The sequence below is a fragment of the Podarcis cretensis genome, assembly GCF_951804945.1.
Source record: "Podarcis cretensis genome assembly, chromosome: 10".
Lineage (NCBI taxonomy): Eukaryota > Metazoa > Chordata > Lepidosauria > Squamata > Lacertidae > Podarcis > Podarcis cretensis.
Genome location: NC_137179.1, coordinates 48567120 through 48580312, shown reverse-complemented (window position 1 = coordinate 48580312; position 13193 = coordinate 48567120). Strand labels below are relative to the sequence as shown.

Sequence of the window (13193 nt, the reverse complement as noted above, 5' to 3'; positions counted from 1 at the left end):
TTCAGAAATAATCTGAAACAAAATAAATATTGCTTACTCCCAGATACATGGACATTGGGTTGCAGTCAATTGTTTCACTCTACTATCCAAATAAATAACTGGGTTTTTTGGCTTTGACTAGACTGGTGATTACATGAGGAAAAGGAGGGAACAATGGTTGAGGGTTCAAATTTTCTAACACATTACCAGTATCCATATGGATAATGAACATGTGGATGATGACAGCCAGCATGGTGTAGTGGTTAGGGCAGCCTTTCTCAACCTTGGGTCCCCAGATGTTGTTGAACTACCAACTCCCATCATCCCTAGCTAGCAAGGCCAGAGCTCAGGGATGATGATGGGAGTTGTAGTCCAACAACATCTGGGGACCTACAGGTTGAGAAACACTGGGTTAGGGTGTTGAATTAGGACCAATGAGACCTGGTTCAAATTCCCAGTCACCCATGAGTGACCTTTGGCCCTTTCCTCTTCCTTTCTCATCCTAATCTGCCTCACACTATTGGATAAAGTGGAGAGAACCATTTATGCCACTTTGAGCTCCCTGGATAAAAGATTGTGTATAGCTGTAGTACAAATAATACAGTGATAAACATTCACACTGGATTCACACCGCTGAAACCATTGGCACTGTCTTGATACAAATAGTTTCTAGATTGATCAGTAGCATCTTTGGCCACCTCCCAGTGTCTTATGCAGCTGGTAATCATGGGCTTGTAGGTCAACTCATGATCCCAAGTTGCTCACCCATCCCACAATAGTACTAGCATCAACAGAAGTAAAAATAAAATAAAATAAAATGTTATGTCCCTGTCTCTATTATAAACTTTCCATTGCCTGATAGGCTATGACCTATTGCTGTTGATGGCCTTGTGGCCATCACATATTTGCTGCACCTTACTCTTTCATAGGCTTTTATTTTAAGCCTCACCTCTACCACCCACGCCTAACTCTGTCAAGTAGTTGTTGAAGGTTAGATAGAAAAATGAATTCAGTCTTGTAGTGAAAACTCCCAGTGTCTCAAACAACATTACGAATCACTGTGGCCAGACTGTCCCTGCTCAAGAAATATTGTAGTTGGCATACCAGCTGTAGCTGGTTAAAGGCCTCTTAGCCACTGAGGCTACCTGAGCTTCCAGAAACAAAGAAGGATACAGAAGCACCCCCAAACTCTGAACTTACTCTTTTGGAAGGAGTATGATCCCATCCAGAACAGTCAACTGGACATTCTCCCAGATGTGGAAAGCACCAACTCACAGTGCCTCTATCTTACTGGGGTTCCTGCTCAGCTTATTGGCCCATGTGAAATGTGAGGATCAAAATACATCTACCCATCAAAATTTGCACTTTTCTGAATTATGCAGTTCTCCAATCAACTAATGGGTACGAAAATGCATATACTGTACTAGGGTAACGTGTGCATAAAAATGCATATATTAGTGAAAATAGCATACAAAAATGCAGCATGTTGTTGGAAATTACTGTGCAAAATTGTGCACGTTAGACAACATTGCATACAAAAATGTGTTCATTAGGAGAAAGTCACACCAAAATGCTAATGAATTTTCATGAGGATTTTTCCTTTTGTAAAATGCAAATTGTTGCAGAAATGTGAGGAATTGAATTTAAGATCGGAAAAAGGAGAAGCAAGAGAATTAATATTGGCAGATCCATCCCTAATCTTGAGAGATGACAGATGTTAGATAAAACAACCCTTCACTATCTCACTAAGTGTAGCAGAAACACTGTGTTCATTTTCCTCCATCCCTCTCTAAGAAACTCAGGCTAGCTTTACTGAGCTTGGAAAAATGTTGACAGAAAATATATGTGAAGAAATAGGATGAGGAAATACAATGAACTGCCGCCACTCATCCCCCCCCCCAACACACACACACACACGAGAAGGCAGTTTAAGGTTCAATTCATTTCTAGTAGCGTTGCCAATTGGATAAAATATTTAATGGCACTGCATTCTGAACTATATATTTTTGACAATACATTTCATGCCTTGTATGGCACTGAAGTTATGAGATTGGAGTGAATAATGTAAGAGAAACTCAACATTTTTTGCAGCACAAGGCTCAGATTTGTTATTTTCTACCACTGTGCCACTAGCTAAATCAAGCCTCGATAATACATAACTGGTACTTACTTTGTAGGGATTATATTAAAATATAAGAAGGTCTCAACCTCCTGTCTTTTTCAATGCAATATTAAAATCACATTAATATTTAAAGTGCCAGTATCCATTGAGGAGAATAAAAATTTAAAGAGCATGTACAAATCAGCGCTGCTGAAATTTAAGAGCTTTCTTTTTCTCTTTCTTCAAACCAATGTTATCTTTCCATACAACAATCCTGGCAGCAAATCAACAATGGCCAGGCTAGGAGAATATAATGCTTTTGCAGTGTTTATCACAGGGATTTGTAGAAACCCAGTAATTTTCATAAGCCAAGGGAAATGTAGAAATGTGCACTTGGCCATGATGCTCAAAAGTAGTATATGTAAACAATGGGCAAAATCTACTAGAGCAGCCCATTTTGAAAGGAATGGATTATTCATTTCTCCCATTCATTTCAGTGGGATACAGCGAATCGTCCCATGATTATTCTGTTTCTGATTAATGGAAACAAAAATGATCTGGAGAAGAATTTTCCCACAGCAGCAACTATTTTAAAACAAATATATTGCATATATTGCTAAATGTTGGACGTTCTAAAACTAATTGTAATTATAAGATAGGACACTGCTTACCACTGATCTGAACAGAACTGCTCACAACACTCATGTGGACTCCATTTCACTGCCTCATACTTGGGGGGAAATCCCACTGGATGAGGCTATAGAACAGAGTTAGCTAAGACAGGGCTGCCCAGAGGTTGTTGGACTACAATTCCTATCAAACTTGATAGGACAAACAAATGTTTGTCCATGCTGGCTGTAACTGATGAGAGTTGGAGTCCCTGGTGGGGCATATGCCACAGAAGACTACTCAGTCTTTCCTCGTAAAGATTGAGGCCAGCATAGGGCTTTTTTTCAGCCAGCACTCAGAACTGGCATCTCTCAGGTGGGCACCATTGCCAGTATAAGAGAACGAGGGAGGTGTTCATGGTGAGTTCTGGCACTTCTTTTTCTAGAAAAATACCACTGGACTTTCAGTGTTAATTTGGGGAAGATCTATGGAAACTACCATACTTGTATGTAACCAACTTTACCAGAAGTTGATCTCTATTCATTCAGGAGGAGGTGTTTCACAGCCTCCTGTGGAGCACCAACTCACTGCTGCAAAGCAACACCTAAAGCAGAGAAAGATGTGCATGTAGGGTACCTTAAAGTAGTTTACTTGGGACTCAGCTGCCCAAGATTGGAGCCCACTGGGTATCAAGCAATCTCTCTGCTCTAGCAGAGTGCTCTAGCAATATGTCCTTGCTCTCAGTTCATATATGCGGTCTGGACTTGATGGGGATGAATGAACGGCTGGAGATTTAGAGGACATAAAATATAGCACACCTGCCTTTGCATGCGCCATGACAAGTGAAACCGCCACAGAAAGTCGGAGATTTAAATAACCTAATGTGCCCTTCAAATGGCATTGATTGTTTGCTCACACAAGCTGAGCAGGGGACTCATGGTGCGGCACGACCACAGACAGAGCTCTGAAAATATCAGCCTGACTTTTAAGAAGAGCAGGTTTCTCCCCACTTTTCATTGTAGAGAAAAGCATCAGTATATATAGTCAGGGGGTATTTTTCAGCCACATGTCAGACACCAGAGAATAAAACTGTATCAGAGAAGTTGTGATTTTAGCACAGACGAACTGTGCTGGTGCAAGCAACTTCAACTCAGTTGCCTCACCCATCTTTACTGTGTATCTATTATATAAGTGTAAATGAAAGGAAACTTTAAGTTGGGGGACTCTACAGCAAGAGACGCAAAGGCCCAGCCTGTCACAAACAAGCTACGTGCAATTCTACGCAGAAAATGCTACACTTTTTCTATTGCAAAACAACACTGAACAGGGTAACTTACATAAGCAATCTGTAAAACAATAATTCATCAAGGAAGCGGCCTAGGTCAAAGCCATCTATTACTTTAGAAAAAGAGAGAAGATAGTGCTTCTCATTTCTGAGCAACATTAATTAATAGATATAGTCCAGCTATGCTTTTTATGCATATTTTAATGCGTGTTTTCCCTCTCCGATTCAGTTTGCCCTGTGCAGCGTCTTGCCGAATCGTTTTGCTGACTTCACTATATGACGCTTTTGAGTGACTATGACTAATTGTGAGGAACATGCACAGGTACTGAGGGAGATGGTGGATAATTCCCCTGACCAGCTGCTTTATGCACGTAATTAATCAAGTGGCAGCTGACATTGATCCAAACTTGTTAGTCTGCTGAGATGAAGTATTTAACAGATACCGCAGCTACATGTGAATTAGAGACGGTCTAGCTGTGCATACCAGTCTAGCTTTCAATCTATAGCCACCCTAGTCATAGGTAAAGGTAAAGGTACCCCTGCCCGTACGGGCCAGTCTTGACAGACTCTGGGGTTGTGCGCCCATCTCACTTAAGAGGCCAGGGGCCAGCGCTGTCCGGAGACACTTCCGGGTCACGTGGCCAGCGTGACATCGCTGCTCTGGCGAGCCAGAGCCGCACACGGAAACGCCGTTTACCTTCCTGCTGGTAAGCGGTCCCTATTTATCTACTTGCACCCGGAGGTGCTTTCGAACTGCTAGGTTGGCAGGCGCTGGGACCGAGCAGTGGGAGCGCACCCCGCCGCAGGGATTCGAACCGCCGACCTTTCGATCGGCAAGTCCTAGGCGCTGAGGCTTTAACCCACAGCGCCACCTGCGTCCCCTAGTCATACACCTGAACATATAGTGCACTGTGATGGAAAGTTCAGCTAGATCAGAGGTCGGTGATGCCTGGAATTCCACCCGGGTGCTGGGCAGGAGCCTCTCTCTGATTGGCTGTGGGTACAGCTAGCCAGAGAGGGATGGAGACTACACTTTGGGATGGGAAAAAGAGAAGGGTGTTCAGCTGGATATAGCTTCTGAACTGGGTGTGTAAAATCCACTCTGAGGAAAATATCTGTAGCCAGAGAAGGAAGCTTCTGAGCTTAGTTTGAAAGACAGTGATTAGAGTCTTTCTAGGAGTATATAGACAAGAGAAAAACGGGGGTGCTGAACTGGGGACAGTGGAAGTAGAGATGTTAGGGAACACTCTGCTTGGGTCTTAATTTAGTAAGGAGGGGAGGGGAGACATCTTCTGGAAAGAGAAGAATTTCAAACCTGTTAGAAGGGGTGTGTGGTGAATCCCTTGGCTACTAGAGGAGCCTCAGGCACGTGATTTATAGCAGGGTTGCTGGACAAAGCTGGGATTTTGTCGTCCAAAATCGAGCGTCTGGGTGGAAATCACTTAAATGTCTGGGAAAATCTGGATGTATGGCAACCCAGGTCGGAAGTGTAGTTTTTGGTGAATTTCCTTAAAAATAGGTCAAAATTTTCTCTCTTTTCTTGAGATTTTACAAAAAAACCAACAACAACTATTGGGTCTGGATTTTCAGTTTTTGAAATATGGCAACTCTAATTTATAGAATGTTTGGAAACTGACAGAAAGTACCAACTTGTTTAAGAACCAATGTATTAACACATAAACTTTAACACCTATACAACTAGTTTAAGAAACTGAAAAAAGCTGTGCATGTACCACCTGTTTAGAAGCCTGTAACATCCACCAAATATTAGAGAGTTAACTGCAAGTATTCCAGACAGACAGGGACGCAGGTGGCGCTGTGGGTTAAAGCCTCAGCGCCTAGGACTTGCCGATCGAAAGGTCGGCGGTTCGAATCCCTGTGGCAGGGTGCGCTCCCGCTGCTGGGTCCCAGCGCCTGCCAACCTAGCAGTTCGAAAGCACCTCCGGGTGCAAGTAGATAAATAGGGACCGCTTACCAGCGGGAAGGTAAACGGCGTTTCCGTGTGCGGCTCTGGCTCGCCAGATGCAGCTTTGTCACGCTGGCCACGTGACCCGGAAGTGTCTCCGGACAGCGCTGGCCCCTGGCCTCTTGAGTGAGATGGGCGCACAACCCCAGAGTCCGTCAAGACTGGCCCGTACGGGCAGGGGTACCTTTACCTTTACCTTTATTCCAGACAGACAGAGCAAGCCACACCCTCCTCTCCGCACACGCTGTGCTAGGGGTTCTCCTGACCCCACCACAACCAATTTTGAGGTATGTGGGAAGAGGAGACGGAAGAACAGCCACTGTACTAACAGGAATCCTTGTGCAGGAATTCCACTGACAGGAATCATTAGTTGAATCCTGCCCCATATTAAGAATACTATTTGTAAACACTGGTTTTTCTCATCATTGCTGGTAGTTGGAGATGCTCCTTTTTAGGAATCCTGAAATAGGATGTGCTTCCATAAGAACATAAGAAGAATCCAGTTGGTCTGACCAATGGCTCATGTAGTACAGATCCTACTTCTCATGGCAGCCAAGCAGATGCCTCTGAGAAGGTATCTGACAAAGAACCTCCAATTGCCAGTGTTCAGTGACATATAGATCTCCAGACCTGAAAGTTTAAGCCATCAGAGCCACCATGACTAGTAGCCATGGACAGACTTATCCTCCATGAATATTAAAAAAGTAATTTAAGCTAGTGGTCACTTCAATGTCTTGAGGCAGCGAAATCCAGAAATTAACTATGTGCTGCGCATGAATAAATGCTTCCTTCCAGAAAGGTAATCTTCCTTTAAGGAGGCTGTGTGGCACCACTCCACAGGAGAGCAGGGAAAACACAAGATGTGGTACCAGAAACAGAATTACTGATATATTATGCTGGCATCCTGAGAATCTAGATTTGGGGTACATTTTCTTTTCTTTTCTTTCTTTCTTTTAAAAAAGCATGTTTCTGAACCTAACATATGTTTTGAAAGTGCTAGAATCCCAGAAGCTACCAAGAGAACTGAAATCATTTTTAGCGGGGTGGGAAGCCAGGCTCCAATTTGCCAAATAGCTCCCTGCCACAACCCATAAATGTGAATAGATTATGCAAAGTAATAAAAAAAATGCAAATCAAATTATTAGAAATATGATGAACCGTGAGAGCCTGATGTTGGACCATTGACTGATCTAGCAGGTGGGGATGAAGGAAAAATTCAGTTCGCCTTTAAAGGTGAACCTACGCAATTGCAAACTTTGCAAAATAAGAAGTGAAACACAGCCATCGTCCAAAATTTTGCCTTTCTTTGAATTTTTCAGTGCAGTTCTCCAGGCAAGCAATGTGTATAAAAACGCATATAATGGGGTAAGTGTGCATAGAAATGCATATATTAGTGAAATAACCTACCGAAACACATTGTATTAAAAGTAATTCCTTTGCAAAATTGTGTATATTTGGCTATATTGCATACAAGAAGTGTATATTAGGATAAACTTACACTAAAAAACTGGTGCATTTTCAGAAGGTATTTAAAAAATGCAAATTAATGTGGAATTCTGGAGAATTAAATGCTGAAACATTCAAGATTGCTCAGACTATCAGCCATGGCCTACAAAAAAGGTCACCAGCTTACAAATTCCTAGGAAGTGGTGTGTGTGTGTTTTATGAACTGCAGTCACCAACACAATGTTCCTAGGTCAGGTTTCCCAACTTGGGACCCTTCAGATGATGTGGACTACATCTCCTATCAGTCACAGCTAGCAGAGGTAGTTGAAAACATCTGGAAGACACCAGGTAGGGGAAGTACCAGGTGGATAGTACAGGACAATCTGAGTATCCTGACTGTCCAATCCAACATGTTGTTATACCTAGGTGTTTAAATTTAAATCAGGTAAAGTCTTTTGCTCTCACTTGATGAAACTAATATAAAATTCTAGTACTTAGCATAACTGGTTTGCAAATGCCACTGGCCTTTCTAATGTGACAGAGGAGCATTCCAAGTCCTTCACAACTTTGTTAAAAGTATGCTTTATTAAAAGGCCATTAAAAAAAGTTTCACTATGCAATTTTCAATATGCACTAAGTTGAAATTTATTCAAAGTAATAAGAAACATTTTCTTTTAACACCTAATGACAACACAGATTGTGTCTTATTTACATAAAGTGTGAAGACGATCTGGGTCTAAAATATGCCAACAGTAACTGTTGGAGGCTATTTTAGACTGTATGTAACACTATGGGATGTTAAAATCTGCCCGCAGAGTAGTTCTGACTTTGAGACATTTGGGTGGACAATGTGGAGAGACGGAGCTGAAATCTGGAAGTGGGAGGAGAAGGAAGTCAGAAGCAAACTGCTAGTTAACGATGACGATGAAAAGGTAAGCAATTATGAGCTCAGCCAAACCCTACTGGATCTTACAATTTCTCATAATGCATGCTCTGGTACCAGCATTCCTAACCTCCATCCTGGTTGCCTGTGCTTCTCCTTTCTCAGAACTCATGTTGTCATTGGGCAGTTGTAGCAGGGAGTGACCTTGGGATTGTGCCCAATCTTCATTTTAAGGGTTAGTAACTGGTGGTTTCCTCTGATCATGCTCAGACTGCCAGTTGGGAGATAATGTCCCTATTTTTGCCAGAGAAATCTTGGAGGGCATGCTGTTTAATGGAAGGGGAGATCAAGGATGGGGTTGCATCAGGCAGGCAGGTTTTCCTACCCTGCGTGTCTCTCCTTCCTGCCTGACCCCACCTCCTGACAGCCATGGATCCCTCTGGGCCATCCAACCTGACCTGTTGTGGTCTGTGGCTGCCTGAATCCAATTTGCCTGATGCCTGAATGCTTCTGACTAGGCCCAAGTCAAATCTAGTGCATTTGTTGTTGTTTAGTCATTTAGTCGTGTCCGACTCTTCGTGACCCCATGGACCAGAGCACGCCAGGCACTTCTGTCTTCCACTGCTTCTGCATAGCCTTATTCTATTTCATCATCACAATCACCTGCTGGGTTGCCCCAGCCATTCTGGGCGACTTCCAACATATAAAAACATAATAAAACGTGAAACATTAAAATACTTTCCTATACTGGGCTGCCTTCAAATGACTTGGCTCAGGGGTCACATAACTCCATACCCTCCAATGAAAGTAGGGATGTCCCATTATACCTTCCAACATTTCTCCAATGAAAATAGGAAAATGTCCTAAGGAAAAGCAGGGCATTATGGAATCAAATCTGAAACCGGGATGGCTTCTGTAAATCCAGGACTGTCCCTGGAAAATAGGGACACTTGGAGGGTCTGAGACAACTATTGCACAGACAATTCTGCAATGTGCACATGATGCTCTGCTAGTGGTTTTCTTCCAGAAAAACTGTTTGCAGAGCATCAACCTCTCTGCTCAGCAGCTGTTAAGCAGAGGGGGCGATCTGGGGTGGTCCCTAGAAGATTGTCCAGGAGGGTATGTGGCCTGGAAAAGGTTCCCAGCTCATGGGACAGATACAGTAAATAAAATGAGAATATTTTCCCATTCAGCAAACTATTAGGGCGTCGACAAGATTAGCTTGCAAAAAGAGGACGCACAGGAGACAGTACTGAAGTGCTTAAGTAAGTTATGCCCCACACTGTCACTTCATATTCTTTATAAGAGCTGCGTTATACTTGGATTCATGGCGTGTTGCACAGTGGGTGCCTTTTATTGTGTCAGGTACATAAACAGTGCCGCGCCGTGTTATGCTTCACAGGGGCTTCGGTGTAACTGCGTATGGCTTTAAAACATATCAGTAGCCACGACCCATTGATGCCCTCTGAAATCAATTTTACAAAAGTAAAAGTTGCCAGAGAAAAGAAAAAGTTTATATTTTATTCCCTAACAGACAAGAGTAGACCAAAAGTCATTTATGGATAAGAACATAAGAATACAGTGGTACCTTGAGTTAAGAATTTAATTCGCTCTGGAGGTCCGTTCTTAACCTGAAACTGTTCTTAACCTGAGGTACCACTTTAGCTAATGGGGCCTCCTGCTGCCACCGTGCTGCTGCCATGCGATTTCTGTTCTCATCCTGAAGCAAAGTTCTTAACCCGAGGTACTATTTCTGGGTTAGTGGAGTCTGTAACCTGAAGTGTCTGCAACCCGAGGTACCACTGTATAAGGAGAGTCTGCTGGGTCCGGCCAATGGCCCATTATTCCAGCATTCTATTTTTACAGTGGCCAACTGGATGCCTGGAGGAAGCGCACAAGCAGGATTGGAGCCCAACAGCACTCTCTGCCTACCTACAATTCCCAGAAACTGGCTTTCAGATGCCTACTGCCTCTGGCCATGGAGATAGAGCATCACCATCATGGCTAGTAGCCCTTGACAGCCTTATGAATTTGTCTAATTTTCTTTTAAAGCCTCCCAAGTTGACTTTAAATCATTTTATTCCTATTGTAAACCGCTCTGAGGTTTCTTACAATCAAGCAGTATATAAACTTTATTAACGAAAGCTAGAAATAAACTGGCCATTTCCCCCTCTCCATCCAGTCTCTTCTGACTATCTCCAGTGTGTGTGAATTCATGGAGAAATGTTTCTGTGAACATAAATGTGCATGGATGCCACAAGCAGTCTGCATAATCCCTGAATGTTCCTTTTCAGCTGTCAGCCTCATGGGAATAGGGCGGTTGCTGGCTGTATTTATTACAAAGGTTTCCCCATGTGACCATGTACCCTAAAGTGGTCAGGAAAGATCATGTCAGAGCTGTTCAGCAGTGGAACAGACTCCCTTGGGATGATTTGGATTCCCCTTCATTGGAAGATTTTAAGAAGATGATGGATAGCCATCTGTCATTGAGATTCCTGCATTGCGGTGCACAGTGGGGAACCTGCAGCCCTCCAAATGTGGCTGAACTCAACTTCCACCAGCCCCAATCAGCAAGGCCAACAGTTAGGAATTATGGGAGTTGTAGTCTAGCAATGGGGGGGGGCACAGATCAGATTCCCCAGCCCTGTTTTTGCAAAGACAAAAAGCAACATTTTCAAAAAATAAAATAAAAAATGGAAAAGCCTTATGCATACTTTATCATGAGCTCACCTGCATATGTGTAAAGGTAAAGGTAAAGGGACCCCTGACCATTAGGTCCAGTCGCAGATGACTCTGGGCTTGCAGCGCTCATCTCGCTTTATTAGCTGAGGGAGGCGGCGTACAGCTTCCGGGTCATGTGGCCAGCATGACTAAGCCACTTCTGGCGAACCAGAGCAGCGCACGGAAACGCCACTTACCTTCCCGCCGGAGCGGTACCTATTTATCTACTTGCACTTTGATGTGTTTTCAAACTGCTAGGTTGGCAGGAGCAGGGACTGAGCAACGGGAGCTCACCCCATTGCGGGGATTCGAACTGCCGACCTTCTGATCGGAAAGCCTTAGGCTCTATGGTTTAACCCACAGCGCCACCCGTGTCCCAGTAGTGGTAGTTAATTACTCAACAGCAGCACCCAGAGACTGTTGAACCATTTATACAAGACTGTGTTAATACAGGCATCAATGACACAGTGACCCATGACAAGAAATGTTATATCTCCACAGCCAACTTCCCAGGTTATTTATTTACCCTATGGTTCTAGAAATTATGGAAAACTATAAACCTATCAAAATGGTGGATGACATTTTGAAGACAGCCTTCATTTTTGAAAGAATCAGCCACACTTTCAAAGCAAAGACTACTTACCCCCAAAAAGACTGTCTCATTTCCTCACTCAATTTAATTCTAATCAGGTACAGCACTTCTTTTGTTTGTTAAACACACACATACATCCTCACACACCTTATTTTCACAGCTAACATTTTCAGAAGATGATGTGTGTCAGATCCTTACTGTGTCAAATTTGAAGACTGCTGTTTTTATCAAGAATAATTTTAACTGCAGTACAAACACACCTTTTCAGGTTTTTCCCTCAGCGGGGAGGCCCATTGGGATATTCTCTGAAGTGCCTAAGCCTGTGAGGAAAACAGAAAGAAGAATTACAGTGAAATCCTGCATCAGAAATGTTAGCAGGGGAGAGGAGATTCCAGTTGCTACTGTGAACAACAGTATCATTTACCCTAATCTTAAAACAAGAAAGAAGACAGATGGAGCACAGGTAAAAAAATTCAAGATGGTTGAAAGAGGAATTAGAAGCATGTTCTTAAGCCTGGTATCTTTATGCAGTTCATGTTCCCAGAAACAGTTTCTTACATCCCATTGACTTAAAAATATAAGACCATGACAGGTTTTTAATAAACTGTCTTTCTCTCTCTCTCGTCTCTCTAAATTGTTCTGGAAACACAAGGCATTATGTGATTAAAACACTCAAAGGTTACTTTCAATCATCTCTCTACCCTAAATGAACATAAAGAGCAAACTCTGTTGAGAATGGGATTGATACATTTTGCAGCATTAATAATTCCTTCAGCTGCTTCTCTTGCCTCTGTGTCCTTGATGTGCTAAGTGAACAAGAATGGGACCCCAAAAAAATGGAAAGCATTCAAGAACTACAGGTGTTTCACATGCTACTTGCTGTGATACGTCAGATTTTATGCACTGACTATCAAACATCTTTTATGTCAAATTTCATTTGATGACCATTTTAGAACACCTTCACACCTCACTTTTCAGAATCATTAAGGTTGCTCTCCATCTCAGTACACTAAGCCTGGACTAATTTACAGGTGAAGAATCCGAGTAGAAAACAGCTGGAATTTTATAATGTTAGTAACAGTGGTATTAGTCTTAGTACTACTAGTAGTAGTAATTTATTATTATTATTTAGTCCTCCTCTGCCCAAGTTTCATCCCTGGTTTAAAGAGATTAATTAGTTAAATACAGTACAGTCGTAGCTCAGAAGTCGAATGCCTTGTGAGTCGAACGTTTTGGCTCCTGAACGCCACAACCACGGAAGTGAGTGTTCCAGTTTGTGAACGTTCTTTGGAATCCGAATGTCCAATGCGGATGCTGTGGTTCTGATTGGCTGCAGGAGTGGGAGAGTCTTCTAAACTTGATAGTTGTTTAAAGCAGCTAGAAGTTCTTTTCAGTTAAAAAGTAGAGAGCAAGGGGAAGGAATCCCTTACATTTATTTTTTAATGATAAGCATGTGAATCCACCTTGTGGAGCAAGCCATTTGTGCTCTCCCCCCTGCCCCAGTCTCAAGAGCCCTAAAAAACTATGTCAGAGGTTTGTGCCCAATCCCAGCTCACTTGCCATCCAGAAACACTTCCACAGGTTTTTCTCCTACCAGCAAGAAGGCCCTGG

General features: G+C 42.8%; 1 long non-coding RNA gene across 1 annotated transcript in view; it reads right to left on the bottom strand.

Moving 5' to 3' along the window:
• LOC307226053 overlaps positions 1 to 13193 on the bottom strand; it is a 56321-nt gene that overhangs the window by 23054 nt on the left and 20074 nt on the right. The window contains exon 2 of the long non-coding RNA XR_013843296.1: positions 11843 to 11902. This is a non-coding gene — a long non-coding RNA (uncharacterized lncRNA). The remainder of the gene's footprint in view (positions 1 to 11842; positions 11903 to 13193) is intronic.